General features: G+C 39.7%; 1 protein-coding gene across 7 annotated transcripts in view; it reads right to left on the bottom strand.

Moving 5' to 3' along the window:
* The window catches only part of pcbp3 (poly(rC) binding protein 3), a 99,824-nt gene that overhangs the window by 30,057 nt on the left and 51,249 nt on the right, over positions 1-18,518 (bottom strand). Inside the window, exon 1 of one of the 7 annotated variants that reach the window (XM_031296509.2) lies at positions 1,928-2,048. The exons of the other annotated variants lie outside the window; for them this stretch is intronic. The gene's annotated coding sequence lies outside the window, so the exon portion shown is untranslated. Of the gene's footprint in view, positions 1-1,927; positions 2,049-18,518 lie in introns of those variants that run through there. 7 annotated transcript variants of the gene reach the window in all.

Raw genomic sequence — 18,518 nt, forward strand, 5'->3', positions numbered from 1 at the left:
AATTGCATTGGTGGCTATGGAAAGCCAGCTGTCAGCAACTCCCATTTGCACTCAGTTAAAACGCTGCACATTTAAACGCTGCACACTAAAACAGTGCACATGACTGCACATATAAAGGGAGCATTACTTCTGGCAGTCACTTATGTACCAACCGTCACAAAATTCATTTCAAAAAGCAGATGAAAAGCGTTCGTTGTGAGTGAAAACCTCCATCTTAAGCATACAATTACTATCATGTTGGCCTCTCCACTTGTAAAATAATAGGACTGTGTGTGTGGCCAGGTTAGCTCAGTTGGTAGAGCAGGCGCACATATATCAAGGTTTACTCCTCGATGCCGCGGGTTCGACTCCGACCTGCGGCCCTTGCTGCATGTGATTCCCCCTATCTCTCCCCTTTCATGTCTTCATCTGTCCTGTGGAAATAAAGGACTAAAAATGCCCCCAAAAAATAATCTTTAAAAAAATAAAATACTAATAGGACTGTTAGACTATTTTTTTCAGATTCAACTTTTTAACCCCAAAATGTAAAATTGACAAAACATTGTTGTTTTTGATATTATTGTACAAAGTACAGCTTATATCATGAAGCCATGTACAGTAGATGAGCAGTTGTAAGTGACAAAAATTTAAATTTTTATTTTAATTTAAAAATGTACTTTGCCTAGCAGAGGTTGCGGCAGAAAATTACATTTGAGTTGACACACTAAGTATTTCAGCCAGCGCTTGGCTTTTCTGCCTATTCTGTAGTCCTCTTTTTCAAACCATCAGAGCATGCGGCGTTTCTAAATATACCAATTAAGTGCCATTGCTTGCCAAGAACATCTTTGAGATTATAACCCTGAACAACAAGTGTCCTTTTGTTTGGGTTACACGTCACCTGCTAGCTACTGTGTCCTATTAGCACATCCCCTCTGCAGCAGAGCACTTTCTAAGATTTCAAAATGGTCCCTCAGCCATAAACAGCCTCGATGCATTTGTGAAAAATGAGATGTAGGAAAGGGGAGATTGAGTATATCTGCAGATAGATGTGCCAAGGAGCCTTTTGTTGCAGCACTTAAGTCTGTAAGCAGCCATCCTGCCAGACCCATTTGCCCCAAAAGAGGGCTGTAAACCTGTCATCTCCCATCAGTTGGCCTGGTTGAGTTCTCGGCCTAAATTACAATTACAAGATGACCGACTTTTGCATGGTTCCCCTGCCGCCTGGCATTAGCTTGGATGGCTAATAGTTTATTGGTGCGTGTCTAATAATAAGCCAAGCCCGTTGACCATTTTCCCTTTTCTTCAGTCTGACCAAAAACATCCAATGAAAAGACAATGCTAGTTTCTTCCAGGTTGACACGGTCGTAGCTTATGGAGACCATACATCTATCCACTACTGATTCATAACATAATGGTAGACACAGCTAACAGTACACTGCCTACTCCGTTTCTAGTTAGAATAGCTTCAGTTTTTCAGTTGCATCGTGAACTGAAATCCATGTTCCAGACAATATAAGACTATCATTCACAGGAAATCTGCCACACAGCCACACTTGAAAACTTAGCACACATAACTGACGGCAAAATGCAAGTCATTTAAACGAGAAATGTAATAGTTTGATGTTAACTGAAAGGATTTCATGACAGCACCCTATTGGTTTCGCATTTGAATCTATTGAATGATAAATCCATAGTTGTAACAGAAATTAACGCAGTAAGACATAACATCTCTTCCAATCAGTGCGATTCACTAAAAAAAAAATAGTCTGCTCTGAACCCCTCCCCCCGCACGCCCAAGACGTCACACTGTGTCTACATGCAAATAGTCGCCAAGCAGAAGGGCCCTGGGATAAGATATTTAGCCTTCTATGAGAATCGCAACATTTGACCACTGAGACATTCAATACTCATCTGTGCCACCATTTTTAATTATTCAGAAAGGATTTACCTTTATGCAGCTCCAAACTGTTGACCACCACTTCAGCTGTTAACAAAAGAGTAGCAAAATGGAATTGAAATATGATATCCCCCCCCTATCACTAAGACACAATGAAATACTGGCAAGTCATTGGCCAGGACATGGAGTCACGTGGGCGATGCATCACAATTCGTGACGTCACCTTTGGCGTGCAACCCCAAAATACTCCCCAGCTTTTGGACAAACGCTACAGCCAGTCTAGCCGTGTCGTCATGCTTTGACCATTGCATGGCCAAGTGTTCTCCTTTACATGGGCAGAAGACCTGATGGGTGCCCCAGATTAGGATGCCCCTTGGGGTATGTGTGTGTGTGTGGGGGGGGGGGGGTTAGAGGTGGCAAACAATTGAAATGCGTGCCTGGATATTCTGAGTGACATGTCAGCGAAGCCATCAAACGTGGTAGCTCCATGTTACTGTCGGCTTACTGGGAGAATCGGCTTCTGTACCGCCTCTCTGGTTTAGTGTGTTGAATCTTGCAGTGTTGAATGGCGTGTAAACATTACCGTCATCATTTCCCTGCTTTACACACGGCAAACCCAGCATCGCGCCACAATGCCTTGGTTCACAGAGGAGTGGAATACAGTAACCCACAGACTGAAATCGGTCATGCTGACTTTTTCTTGCTACATACAAATGGCCATACAGTTGACTGTGCTGCTACCAGCAAACAGGAGTACTAATCAACTATGAAATTTCTCTGACGAAGGTCTCTGTCCCAGACATTCTCCAGAGTATTTTGTGATTGACTGATAATATACATTTGCAATTACTTTCCAGATCCATAATGACACTTTTGTTTGTTTTATTAATTTCCCACCATTCTGATAACACTCGCTGTCGTGTGTGTGTGTGTGTGTGTGTGTGTGTGTGTGTGTGTGTGTCTGTGTGTCTGTGTGTGTTTTATCAGTCAATTCAACCAGGTATCTCCAAGGTAGGAACATGTAATTAGTTTTTTTTTCAATTTGACCAAAATCTAATCCATGACCTCAATACTGAAAGCTTCTACAGTTTAGGTAACAAAGAAAAAAAAAAAAAAAAGAGATGTTGTAACTCACAGTTTTCATCCAAGAGATAATTAAGGCTTTTGGACATTGCATCCAGTTATGATAGACATGTAAAACTAGATTATAAAATCTGTTTAGCCCAGGGCTGCTCCAAATACTAGTTGTGAAAGTGTTATATAAGAGTAAGTGAATATATGGTTATATTAAATGTAGTGTATTTAATGCAATGCTGGTGAGAAGAACAATATACAATAGGGAGACCAATACATAAATAAACACATAAAGTGCAAGGGGAACAAAACTAAGCCCGAAACAAATGGGTCTAAAGATGATGAAACCTAACATATCCTAGAAACACAATAAAGAATGCTGTAGATCAGTATACGAAAGAATTACCAATATACTTTATCTATTTCAACATCAGTGCATTAGTTTTTAGGGTTTGAGAATATTAAGTAAATAATAAGATCCCAAAGCAATGTGGCATGAGGGTCACAAGTTGGAAAAAATGAAATTGTAATGCTTTGGGCTGAAGTGATCTGTCAAAGATAAGGAGGTCACTTTGTTTTAGGTGTTCCCTGAAACCTTGTACAGCTGGCATGCCACCAAAAAAAAACAACAAATGTGGGCCTAATCCCACATGTGGAACTGTACTCCTTTTTAAATGTAAAAGGATCTGACAAAATCCGTCATCAGGTTTTCTTTGCATGATTAATTATCCAATTTTCTTGCTGCAGTTGTGTAATAAATGAACATGTAGACACAGACACCTTTATGCCCTTGCTCATGGGCTGTTTAGCAACGTGTGGCACTGTTAACACCAGGTTAAATAATACCCCCTTGGCAATCTCCCAGTATATAGAGTAGTGTGAGATATATAAAATGTTGTTTTACTAAAGAAACAACCATATCAGTAGCCATATCACAACTTCTTTTCATCAAGGAAACATCTTACTGACACTGAATCACGACACACTGATTTAAGATGCTGCTTGTGTATGCTGTAAAGCACAGTTACAGTGCTGCTGTGACTTTGACTATGGCCCTTATGACTGCCATCACTAGGGCCAAACAATTTAGACAAAATATCTTAATTGCGAAGAGTTTGACCAATATTGCAATTGGGATATGAATTGCGATATTAGAGGGAATAGTCATTTTACATCATTCTTATTTTCATTGAAAAACAAAAAATAATTATGATGTAATCTGTACCAAACAGAGGTGTTTTCTTACGTCGGTACACTACGTTGTGTAGGCCAGGACATCTCTGCAGCACGACAACATTTCATTCAAAATGGTATTGTCACACACATTTTGCATTCAACAAATATTGCGCCTCCTGCGATTTAGAAAATTGCAGTAAGCCATTTTGTGATATATATATATTTTTTTTTTGAAAATATTTTGATTAGTCTAACTGTTCAGCCCTAGCTAGCACTGTCTGATGTCTCTTGGTTTTGGTGTCAATGACAATACATCATTTTGTCACATATATGCAATGAAAAACAGGCTCAAATAATCTCACAGTAACCTAAAGACACAACCTCTATATGTGTCTGCTTCATGTTCCTATACGTAGTTCTTAATGTAATGTAATGTTACACGTTCCCCACTCCAATGGCCTCTCAGGTTAAAGCTTTTATCTTTCCATGTAGGGTTAATACAGTATCTGCCGGAACTTTGACTTTTTCAACGAGGATGAAAGATCAAGTGCAGTAATAATCACCGTGAGATATGTCCAGGCATTTTTTTCCCCACAAAAACAAAGTCCATCTTAACAAGGTATTCTTCTGAAAGCCAGTGTGAAGGGTTGGGTGAAAAAAACAAAAACAAAGGAAGGGTCACTGTAATCTTTCTTCTGTACAGTACATAGGGCTATTCTTGTTGGATTTCAGGTTTCTTAAGTGAGGCTGAGAAGGCATCGCTTAATCACAAACCAAAAAACGTAATTAGTCCAGACATGGATCCACGTCCATATCTGTATAAAGAAGAAGCATTAAAGTCTATTACAAACTGAACAGGAGGGTTTTCTTTATCAGATGTGATATAGCTTCACCATTAAGTGGGACAATTCACCCAACAGGCAAGGTATTGTTGTCGGATAACAAATGATCTTCAGGCACTGAATCTAATTTGATTTCCAATGAAACATTTTTCATGACTGCATTTTCAAAGATTAATTGCAGGAATCAAATGGTGAGTTTACAAAGAATAGATAATATCAGCAGGAAGAACAGAGACAAACCCATTGCAAGTGTTGAGGTCAAAATGAAATGGGTTCCCCCAAAGGAACCATCCTTCTTAGCTCAAGTGCCCACAACACTGTGTGAACTCATTAAGCACATGCCACCTCCACAAGCCATTTACCTAATAAATCCTGTATCAAAACATATTGCCAGTGGTTGAATTTACGTACATGGTAATCTGTCAAAATTTCCAACTGCACCTGAAGGCAGCACGTGAAGGCACTGGAGAAACATAAAAGAGTTGAAGCGACTTTGCTTGGTCGTTGCAGGACACAGTCACCTAGGCTACGTTCACACCGCAAGTCTTAATGCTTAATTCAGATTTTTTGTTCAGGTCCGATTTTTTGTTTGGCTGTTCACATGACCTTTTAAAATGTGGCCTATATCAGATTCCAGTGTGAACTGTATGCGGTTTCGAACTGACCCGCATGCGCAAAAGAACAATGACATCAGAGGCAGACGCAGCACGCTGTTGACCTAAAGTTTAGGGAGCTTATGGAGGAAGTAAGCATTTTCACTTTTATTTCAAAATGTTTGTGTAATGGCTGCTGTAACATTAATGAGCATACACTAATTAGGTCTAACACCTCACTCTCCCTCCATTGACTTGCTCCATCACTGTTCTCCATTTTGTAGGCCTAGTCAAGTTTTTAATTTTACTGTCTGTCTAGGGCTAACTCCCGCCGGCGCATAATTGTGACAAATGTGGATGTAGATTGATGTAAAAATCGCATCAAATCCGCCTCGGCTGTTCACACTGCGGCCGCATTGAACAAAATCAGACCTGGGTCTGATTCAGGACCACATATGGAACTGGTCTAAATCTGATTTGAAATAATCAGATCTGGGTGTTTTTTCATAGTATGATGTATTAAGTATTAATCCACAATGTAGGAAATAATAACAAAAAATTAAAAAAAACCCCACTGAATCAGAAGGTGTGTCCAGACCTTTGACTGGTACTTTATATATATAGCAGAAAATAAAGTATTGCAATGTCATTTTTTTTCTCCAATATTGTGCAGCCCTACTTTGAAGACTGTCCGCCTGTTTACATCTGACAGCACTGTTAGTGTCGCCTGACAAGCCAGACCCACATCCAGATGTTGGGTCTGGGAACTCACCATTGGCAGGGCTCAATCCGAGGGGCGGGATAAATGGTTGTCTTTCAAATTCCCTCTGCACGCAATAGGATAGCGCTACAACCAACCAGAGCAACGAAGAAGGTAGCGAAGCTAGTTGATAGATTAAACTTTTGCCGTATCCGGTCGGCAAAACTCAGAACACATCTTCCTTTTTTAAGACTGACTTCAGTGGCGTTCTTTGTTCTTTTCTCAAAGAAAAGCTTAACTCCAAGTCTTCCAGAAGACTGCTGTTCCCAGCAGCAGCAGCCATAAGCCCGCCCACCGACTCTATACACGATGTGATTGGCCTGACCAGAGTTTGGTTTTTCTGGCTCGCAAGTCAACGGAGAGTGCCTAGACCCTAGGGCTGAACGATTAAATGCGATTTGCGATAATCGCAAAGGCTGCGATTTCCTAATCGCAAAGGCTGCGATTTGGTCACATGACTCGCGAGAGCAAATCAGTCTGCACTCCGCAGAGAAAGCATCAACTTAGCACGCTAACGCTACGCCGTACCTTGAGCTGATTTCTGTCATTCAAACAACTCTGAGTTGTAGTTTAAAACTTTTACAGCCATTTTAATAAAATGAAGGGTTTTATTCTGGTTCGAGTCCATACGTGCAGTTAATGGATACAGACACGCAGAACTGAAGGCTCGGTTGGCAACTATTAGCTAGCTCTGATTAGCGGTTAGCTCCGGTTAGCTCCGGTTAGCGGTTAGCTCCGTTATAAAGATATGGAGTGGAGGAGCTGCCACTGAGAGGGGTAACAATCAGACTGATAAATGACGTTCAGGGAGCTTTCACAGCAGCGTGGCCGCGGTGTTTCAACAGTTTTATTAGTACAGTTAATCCCACGGCAAGAACACCAGCAACTAGCTAACGTAACGATAGCCTCCCTGAACAAGTGCACACGGCAGCCCGCAACTTCACGAGGGGGAGGGGCTGGAGGCAGCGCCTCTCTGTGCACTGTAAAAAAAAAAAAATACACTGTTGTGTGTGTGTGTGTATACTATATTTTTACTTTTTTAACTGTCTAGTGTGTAATTGTGTGTTCATACTATAAAATGATTTATTGTTTGTCTTTGTTGAATAATACAGAAGACAAAGCTTAAAAAAATAATCGAATCGCAATCGCAATATTTGGGAAAAAAATCGCAATTAGATTATTTTCAAAAATCGTTCAGCCCTACTAGAACCCCCTGGCTGCCGCTACGGTGCGTCTAGATTTCTAGGCTAGTGTTAGTGAAAATTACCGGCCCCAATTGGTAGAAAACTGTTCCTTGTTATATTTTGCTTAAACATTGTTGTTTGACTGTTTTTAACCTCACAACCTCTGCTGAGGTGTTGAATATGAACCAAAATACAAGTAGGTCACATCTTGCAGAAGACTTTCTGACTTGTCTTAGTATGAAAAGTACAGGTGTAAATAATAAAATGAATGATGGCTGAATTGTATTTAGCTGCTTCAGTTACAGGGCCCTGGTGTCTGGTGAAAATATGTGTATGCAGCCTCTCTGTCTATAGTCACCACTCATTTAATGTCCCGCCCATAGCTGATCTGATTGGTTAAACCTCACGAGCATCAGCACCACTGGTCAGCTGTGCCTCTGACGCTGAGAGAGCACAGCTGTGTGTGTTGCAATAAACATCACAATCTTCAAAACACTCATAGGTTACTTCACAATAGGATTGTGCAGCTTTAGTGGGCGCTAAACCTGCACAAAGAATACAACTAGGAACTAATTGCCAAAGCACCAACCAAAGGTTGAAGTGCACCCCTAACTGCGCTGCCAAGCAAATTGTGTCTCGGTGTTCCTGTGATGTTTGCAATTATGTAATTAAATGAGGTAATAGGCATAGATTTGGTGCAAAATGTAACCCTTTTTATGCAAATGAGCCTCATTGCTAAAACAAAGTGTGCGTTTTGGAAAAGCCAAAAGCACTGACAGACTGGGATATTAAATCTCTCTGAAACATTTATATTCCATCTGACCTGCGACCAGATTTATCATTATCATAATTATTTAGAAATATTTTAGTACACTCTTTACACACCTGTCCCCATCCTCACACACAAACACAGTATACACAGCACCATCATCATTATCTCTAATTGTAGACAAAAAGGGCATTCTGAATTATAACATCTCATTCTTCAGCTTTACATATTGCATATTGCTAAGGTTATTAGATTATTATTCTTAAATGTGCCCTAACAATAGTGAATATGCAGACCGACATTACCAGAAATATGTATTTGGTTGCTGCGTAAATGCTGCTCTCATTTTTCTTTCTTTCTAATGATTCATTAAAAAGAAATGCTGCTTTTGGCGATAGAAAGCTCCCAGTGACAGCCTCTGCCCTTTTCAATATCTGTTTTAAAGCCCTGATAGCGGCTCCAAATGGCAGCAGGATGTACACGTTTGAGACTTTTTAACTTCAAAATCCAGAATCACGTCACATGATGTTTGCCAGTCCAAAGACTGAGGAGACTAAAGGAAGGAAGGAAGGATCAAATAAGTGTAGGTTTCTCTGGATACAGTATTTCCGGGTAACTGATGATATTATCGGGATATTATTTTGTTAAATGAAAGCAGGCCATGCTGTAGAGCAGTGTTTCTCAAATGAGGGTACGTGTACCCCTAGGGGTACTTTGGGGGACTGCAGGGGGTACGTGACATTTTTTGCTAAATGTTTTTCAGTTACAAGGCTGTAGTTACTTCTGTCTTTTTTTTCTTCAAGTTTGTTGATATTTTTTTTTTTTTGTCTATTTTTTGACATTTTTGTCTCGGTTTTTGAAGTTTGTCACCTTTTTTTTTTTAAGGTTTTGGCGCTTGTTTTGACCTATTCTTGCCTTTCTTCCTTACTTTTTTCTACTGTCTTTTTTTATCTTTGAAGTTTTTGTCTCTTTTTTCAAAGAAGTGTCTTGCTTATTTGAATTTCTTGTCACTTTTGTCGCCCTATTGTTGCCTTCCTTCTTTCTACTGTGTTTTTCCAAGGTTTTGTCAGTTTTTGTCACCTTTTCTCATCATCATTTAAATGTTTTCCAGGTACAAGGCTGTTGTTTAATAAATCTATTGCTGACATCGCTGTATTGTTCCTCTTTATATAGACTTTTTTTTTCTACTAAAAAGTATTCACACTGGTTGGGGGGTACGTGGCTTAAAAAAACTGTTCAAAGGGGGTACATTATTGAAAAAAGCTTGAGAACCACTGCTGTAGAGTGTACGGCTGTTTTATCTGACTGACACCAACCTGTCAGCAGCAGTCCAGACTGTGGTCAGTCTCTTAGTCCGTCATGTCCAGTTACATACATGATGTGGACCAACACATCCTGTCATTGTGTTGCTCTGTCTGACAGCTGAGCTCTGACAGTCACAGTTTAGGACAGCCCAAAAAGAAAAAAGCAGCATGTGGCGATAATAAAAAAAACAAAAAAACAGCCTGTTTACAAATGAAGAAAGTTTATTCTGCTCAAATTGACAACTGTCCTATTTTGCTGAAGACTAAAAATATAATTTGTCAGGACAAAATACTCTTAAGTCAATCCCACTATTCAAGTTTGTACCCACGCGATTGTGTACAGTTAAATTACTTAATAAACGGTTATCCAGCTGAGATGCGACTATAGACCCGGTAAGATAGTCGGCCAGAACTACATCTCTCGTCTCACACAATTTACGTCACCTAGCTTGATGCTCAACTTGCTCGCTAGCTAGCTAGCTTAGCTCTGTTCCACAACACCTGATGTGTTTTCTCCAAGTGAAGTGTTTTCAGCAGATAAGCAAAAGAACAGGCAAAATCCTCTGCTCATTAGAGTAAGACGTCATCCATGCGACTTTGAAGTGTGGAGTCTTTCTAATTACGTATTTTCACTGTACTTACGTACTTTTCATGTCTTATACTTCAACAGTTTAACAACAAACTGAGACTTTCTTGACTTGTGAAATTATCTATTAAACTGATGAGCATCATATGTGTATGGGATCAAAAAATGATTTGTCTTTCCCCATTCACTACAGTCCATATTTTTTCTGAGTTAATGTCCCATGGCGGTCCACCGGAAGGGGAGGGACTTCGCCTCTCTAAATAATGGAGGCAATTTGGTCGGTGCCTAAAAGTATCGAAGTTCGGTACCCAGCCCTATTTAGAACATAAACTACCTCATGGTGCATGGACCGATGATCTAACAGCAACAGTACGCTACTTAATGAGAAGCCAAATTCTTTACAGTTACTGTAAAGAAGTAGCCAGTAAGACAGAGGGGAGGAGGCGGCTGGTTAGCTGGCATTTGGTACTTGGGGAAACCCCCTGCGACATTTGAGAGTTAAACAGTGAGTCTCTGGGATCATGTCCTGGAAGCAAATTTCAGCCAGCTCATTAATATTTGACTTCATTGCTTTAGTGCTCCACCTCGGCCAGTTTAGGGATAGTGCTGGAGAGGGCCTACTTATAGCTAAATAATGAGGGTAAAGCTGCAGTATATTTTAAGTGCATGAAAAGTTGTTTTAAGAACTGTAACAGCTACTGTGTTGTGTAGATTAATCATGTCTCTGTAAGGTGTGTGTGTGTGTTACACACTTTGTAATAGGTCCCATTGGTTATATAATTGTACATCCTTCTTATATACACTGTGGATACCTGATTCATAATTAATGCATTTTTATAATCTTATGTAAGTTAGGAGACGTTTGGGGAAAGGCAGTGAATGCATAACCTCCCCTCCATCAACAAATCCCACAAAAACCTTCTCTGTGCCCTTGTCAGTGCCATTTATTCCCCAGTGGGTGGAGTACAACTATCCACTGACCACAGCAGATGTACTGGGCAGTTAAGGTTACCATGTGAGCAACTGTATCAAAGTGAAGCATGGAAATGCTGAGAATATGCCCAGTGAAGCATTTTAGAGTGAATGTGGCTGAGTGCTGTCGTTTTTATGTACAACTCAGCACATGCCTCCATGTTTTAGTTTGATGTACTGCACTTAGTGGCATTGGTTCATACTAATCCTATTATTAATGATATTTAATCTTGTTCAGAATCAAGTCAACAAGCCGTCAGCCCTGACGGAGATCCCACTGTGCTTGGTATAGTGACGTTTTTCTGAGATATGCCTCTTTCTTTTGTTTGAATATTGAAATAACAAAAAAAGCAACATGTTTATGACGCCACTGGGGATTACTATCATTGGTTGTGCTTGAGCATTTAGTGTAAAACAATATCTTACTTAGAAACCCTATAACCAAACTGCTTTCTGTAGCCTGTAAGCTGACCTGGTTGAATCTAGGGGTGGAACGGTACACAGAAGTCACGGTTCGGTTCATACCTCGGTTCAGACATCGCAGTTCGGTACAATGGAGAGAAAAGCAAAACAAAAATGCTGTTTTTGTGCATGTCCAGTGTTTCCAACAGATTCGAAAGCAATTTGTGGCGGGGGGGTGTCAGAGTAAAAAATGACATAACATTATTTATTATACGTTTATTTGATTCACAGCTGCTATATAGTGTTTTGACCTTGACAACCCAACTGCATTTTACCGCAAACTTGCGACTAGGTAACTTTCTAAATCAATCTTTCTGCGCAATCGCTTGTTTGCTAAGAGTCAGGTCGGTGATTGTGAATGTGTGATTGTGTAAAGCTGTTCACGAGATAGATACCAACCTTTAGTGAACTTGTGAATTTCGCCAGCCGTCTTCTCTCCTTTATGGAGACAGACGCTGTGTGCACGGTGGGCTCAATGGTGTTTTAAGCCTCCAATGTCGCCTTACTGGCAGCTAACCCTCACCTTAACACTAACATAACTTCTTTGACATAACCACTGGAAGGCGACATTAGGGGCTAAAAACACCAAACACCGCACGATGGGAGGAGTTGTGTATGTGAGCGAGACACAAGTGACAGAGAGACGGAGGATAGCAGGGAAAGGAAATGCAGAAGGACGTGTTTTAAATAGCGTTTAAAAAAAAAAAAAAAATTATAACGAAACGCAATGTGCGGCGGCCGGTGTTGATAGTGAGGCGCACCGCGACACATTAGTCTATGTGTGGGAAACACTGAAGTCTCAGGCTGTACCACCTAGTGTCATACAGTCTCTCCCCTGAGCTAGCTGCAACAGCCTGAAGTGTGTAAAGTAAGATGTAAACAATAAGCACCCCAAATGTTCTCCAGACTCCATCTGTAACTTGTAAACAAAATAAGACAATCATCTATAAAACAGAAAATACAGCATCTCTGTTCTCTGCAAAGACGAACTAAATGACCTGATTAATGTAACTTTCTCACGACGTCTCCCGGCCATTTTTCACCGCAGAAAGCTGCTCCCTGCCTGGCTAAAGCTAATATAATTAGCCTAAAGAAACAAGGTGTCTGTCCCAACTAACGTTACGGTTCGGAGCCGCGACGCTGGAAAAGTACCACTAATCTACAACAGCAGTCTTATCCACCACTCTCTCGCCTGTACTACTGGAACTGACTGGTCCTCTAACTCAGTGGTTCTCAAGCTTTTTTCAATAATGTACCCGGGTCAAAGACGAATAAGGATTTAAAATTTGAAAATAAATGAAAGTGTCAAAAAATGCCAACTCAAGCAATTTCTATTTTCATTAGAGTGTTCTATATACATCTCAACAACAGGAATTTAATTTAGAAATGCAATTTTTTTTTTTTTGATGATTCATGTGATTTATTCCATGAAAAATGTCCTTCCTGGGTAACGGGAATGGATTTAAAAAATATTTAAATGTCTACCTTTTTAGCATATAAATGTTTAGGCATATCCATAATTACAGCTAGTCAAACGCACACTGTTAAAAAAAACTAAGTTTTTAACACAATATGATATATTTGGGTATTTATAATTAAATGGGCCCATCGTTTGATTTTGGTCACACAATATTCCATGCCAAAAACAGAAAAATGATGAAAGAAGTCTTAAAATGCTTTACAGTAAAGGTTATCAGGTTATTATTGTATACTCAACTGAGGAAAACATGATTGTGTAATATACCATGAAAATCTGAGTTTAAACAATTGACTGTGTCATTGTTACTCGGGATGACATCCTGTTAGCCAGGAATGACATAATGCAAAAATGCCATAAAAGATTAAAGAAATACATATTATTTTATTATATAATCTAACATTATCAACACAATGCTTGAAACGTGATAAATACTAATAAAAAAACTATTTTCATTAACGTGTCCAATCTGGATAACAGAGGACATGTCCTGGGTAACAGAAGATCTTCGTTATCCAGGAAGGACAAATTGTTATCCAGGAAGGACAAAAACATGATTTTCCCACCAAAACTCTGTCAAACATGGCATACTCAGCTAAAATATATCTTAGCCTTTAAAACATTAATGCCATATTTCACATGAAATAGGCATTTTTTTTTAAATATCAAAACATCAAATATGTTTTATTAGCGTTATCCAGAAAGACACATGATTTTTGGACATAGTTCACCAGTGACCCAAAAAGCAAAATAAAAACTTTTTTAAGAGAGAATTACTAAACTCTCCAGATGTTTTGGGGTCCTCCAAAATCTTCTTTATGATGTAATATCATATTTCATGACTATGCAATTGCATTATGGGTAATTTATGGATGTTAAGGTCTGTTACCCAGGAAGGACATTAGGGAAATCCAAAAGTAAGGACAAAAGTATTTCTTGAGTAACATTTTAGATAAGGGTAGGATTGTTACTATATTTGTAGGTATCACTGCAAACATCGACACAATTATGCCAAAGTAGATAATTAATGCTCTTATTATTATTTTTGACATTTTTGTCACATTTTTATACTTAGATTTTAAGCCCGGACGTTACCCAGGAGGGACAGTTTGGTACTTCTGAGCTCAATAGCTCTTTGAATTAAATTTTTTTGCAATAAATACCTATTAAAGTGAGTAAAGAGGGGAGAGTTGAGTAATATAATGTAGTTTTTTAAAATTTATATTTATCTTTTGCATTATGAATATGCTTTGGACACCATAATTGACATGCCACGTCTTTGACCCACCCCCTTTGAACAGTTTTTTTAAGCCACGTACCCCCCAACCAGTGCGAATAATTTGTGGTAGGAAAAAAAAAAGTCTATATAAAGAGGAACAATACAGCAATGTCAGCAATAGATTTACTAAACAACAGCCTTGTACCTGGGAAACATTTAAATGATGATGAGAAAAGGCAACAAAAACTTCAAAGATAAAAAAGACAGTAGACAAAAGTAAGGAAAAAAGGCAAGAATAGGTCAAAACAAGGGACAAAACCTTCAAAAAAAAAGGTGACAAACTTCAAAAACGGAGACAAAAATGACAAAAAATCAACAAAAAAAAATCGACAAACTTGAAGAAAAAAAATGACAGAAGTAACTACAGCCTTGTAACTGAAAAACACTTTGCAAAAAATGTCACGTACCCCCTGCAGTCCCCCAAAGTACCCCTAGGGGTACACGTACCCCCATTTGAGAAACACTGCTCTAACTCTTGTGGGTCGCCACCACTCGCCATACTCGTCCTTAGTGCTGCTATCTCTGACTCACTAAAACTGCATACATAGGCAGAGATCGGCTACATAGGCAGCGCGCCAAACAGCTTCAGAGCTAAGGTGGGGCTACAGATTAGGTGTCCCTAAAGAACCCGCGTATCTAACCGTAGTTCCGCATTACATTAGTTCCGCATTACATTAATTAATTTGCACGTGAGTTTTATTTATTTTTATACCGTGTATTCTCCGTGTAAATTCATGAACCGAACCGTGACGCCCGTACCGTTTCTGTTCAGTACGAATACATGAACCGTTCCACCCCTAGTTGAATCTGCAAAATAACTTCTTTTTAATCAAAGCAATCAAAATGTAAAGTACTGCATGGGATTTGAGGTAAACTTACTTATGAACCTACTCACACCAGATTATGTGATGTATTTTAAAGTTGATTAACATAGTAATTCAACCTAATGAATACTGTGTCTAGTTTTATTTGGGCATTCAAACTTGAGTTTACACGCTGGAGGTTTTCAAAGGAAAGTTGTCTGAACCGTATGTGCAATGTGTTTGTGTTAATCTTTCTGTATGGTGTATACTACCATAGTATGGCCAGAGGCCACAGAGGCACAGTGTTCTTCCCCTATAGGGTTATAAAAGGAAGCCAGTATCTGCTGACTTAGTTCCTATATCAGTCCAAAGCAGTGCTTTGCTGCAAGTCTTTAAAAGTCACAACACACATACAGTATGTGTATGCACAGGCACGTCCACGCATGCTCAAAGGGTTTGAATACACACCGACAGACCAACATATCCAAGCAGAATAACTTTAAAGGAAACTCCCCCCTCACTGTCTTGATGTTTTTGCTCTCACATGAAGCAGTGATGATGGACAGGGAGCTTACGTGAACTTTCAAAAGACAGAGTTGAAGCTGGGCAATATGTGTCACAGCTGTACAAATGGGCTCCACTGTGATGTGGGAAATAATGGGGAGCATTGCAATGTGCAACTAGAAGGGCACACAGAGAGTGCAGACCTCTGCCAAGGCAATGCGCTGTCTTGCAATGTTAACAAAAGTCAAAGATAATTTAGTGTATCCGCCCCATGATTTGGATCTGCTCCAAAATGTACTGGGTTCGTCCCTGGCCCATGCTACACCCTTCCACACAATTTCATGGAAATCAGGCCAGTAGTTTTTCCGTAACCCTGCTGATAAACAGACAAACAAACCAAATAGAAAATATAACCTCCTTGGCGGAGGTAATAATAATAACAGTAATACTCAGTGACCAACCTAACTGGTTGCAGTGGGCAACTGTTCTGTAGGGGTATTTGTACTGAAAATCTTGCTTATAGACCTTCATTCCCTTGCAGGCACAATTCCAACTAGTTTCTCCTTAACCTTTCGTATTTGATCAATGTTAGAAAGGTGTAAGAAATGCTTTATGTGTAGTATGTCATCTGGAATGAATAATTTCCTTCAAACGCAACAGTATAGTTTACAGGTGAAAATTTGGAAATACTATGAAATATGGGTCAGATGCAGGAAGTGCAGTAAAGCGCTGTTGGATAATAAGAATTCAGTTACTGTACAGCTGTACAGTAACTGAGCAGGTCTCTGTTGTTGTTGATTCCTAGAGATTCAATAGATTTGAATCATATGGATAAGTCCCTCAGAGACATAAACACAAAACAAACTTTGTTTCAGTTCAGTTGCCGCCTCTTTGAAAGGCTACACATCAAGGCTGAATACGTCATTACGGCCGAGAAGGCCGTGCTCTCCCAATGGCTCCGTACTGCCTGCTTTTGCAAAGATAAGATGGTGTGTCCTTGACAGCTCATAGTATACCTGGCTGTTTGTTAAGTGGTGCATTCAGGCTTTCTTATTAACTTTGGAAAGAAATTTCGGGCAATATGATGTGAACCTGTCATATCAACCAGGTCTTTGTCCTCAGTCACTGGTGAATACATGACATGAACTGGAACAATGATTAAGCCACTAACAGGGTTAAGTACTGTGGACATAAATGCTGCTATTTATTTCACATTACCATTGGTACACTATTTGTCCATCATGTGTGAAACATCACAATTCATACTGCCCACTAAGTTAGCACTGAACCCTGGGTTTTGATATTTTGTTGGGAGTGAAAGTACTGGCAGTAAAATGGATGGTAAACACGAGTTGGCAAGGACAGCACAAATGCGCTTTGAGTTTTTTGGTAGGCTCTGCGAGGCCAGACCGCCTCATTTAGAGAGGAGGTGACGGTTGAGCCGCCACTAATCTGCGTTTGTGCCTTTTTTTTAATAGCATTACAAAGGTGGATTCATTCAGTTTGGTAAACAAAATTATTTCTCCAACAAAAGAGACTATTACTACAATGTATCAAGACTCCGTTTTTAAATTCTATATTCACCGTGGAGGCATGCAAAATAAACAGAGGTTTCGTCAAGAATTTAAGGCATCACTTGGTGAGTAGTTGATATACAAATCATCATTTTGAGGAAGTATTCCTTTATCAATTGTACAGAATAGGTGTTCCAATGTGTTTCTCTAAGAACTTGTCTTTCTTTTTGTTTTACTTGACGGCTCTGTGTGTATTATAAGGACTTGATGTTGATGCGCTATTTTCAAACCTGACAGTGGTGCTGACCCCTGGTCAGATCACCAAAGCTGTTACATTGACAGCTGTTACATTGACAAAGGGTAATGTCTGCCTTAAGGAATTCTTCCCCACACGCCACAGTTTCAAGTGGTAAAGTGGACTTTTACTCAACAAAAGGAGCAGCCCAAGACGTCACAATGACATGTCCTAAAAGGATTTTAAGGAATGAATCTGAAGGTCCACGCATGTAATCTGTGCATGTGACTGATGGCACCACTGGCATTCATCGACCCGTCGGACAGTCGAGCCAAATCCAAGCACCGCCCACCGGCTGAAACAAACGTTCTCATTTTTCAGCTAATCAGTACACTAAAATATGTTTATGAAAACATTTGAGGCGCGAAATAGGCAATGCAGTAACATAATCTATATTCATATTTGATCAACGCTGCCTAGTTTAAAAGTTTGATTGGAGTTCACGAGCAGTCATTGACATTGTGTTAAAGACTCCTCGAAGTCTTGCAACTGCCATAAGGAGCACTAGGGGGAGGCAGAGGAACATGATTTTTTCTTCTTCTTTTTACAGATTATCTGTCTCATGTTCTACTGTCAGGATAGGGACAGTTTCAGCAAATATGACCAAAACATATGAAAGTTACCAACTGCAGCTTTACTTGCCACCAATCAGTGGAGGAGCGTGAAACTTTTGGCAGGCATGTGTATCACAATGCCTACTAGTAGTCAAAATCTCTACAGGCTAACCTTTAGCTACAGCTAATAAGCTACAGAGCTAACTGCTACACAAACAATGAATCATAACTCACAAACCATCTTACACAACAGTCAACTGTGTCAGATTGGTTGGGTTTTGTTTTTTGTCTGTTGCACCCAAGTTTGAGAAAAACGTTACCAAATGTTTAGACCACAAGTGCCAGCCCGCCAAATCTGTCCCCTGGTAGATTTTGATCCGGCCCGCGTATTCATTTAGGTTCACAAATGTGTTTGGCCCACCTAGTTTTTGTCGCTTTTTAAACGTGTTGTCGCTTTTTCTGAAGTTTTTGTCACTTTTGCAGAAGTTTTTTTG

Source organism: Sander lucioperca, chromosome 8 (assembly GCF_008315115.2).
Source record: "Sander lucioperca isolate FBNREF2018 chromosome 8, SLUC_FBN_1.2, whole genome shotgun sequence".
NCBI classification, from domain to species: Eukaryota; Metazoa; Chordata; class Actinopteri; order Perciformes; family Percidae; genus Sander; species Sander lucioperca.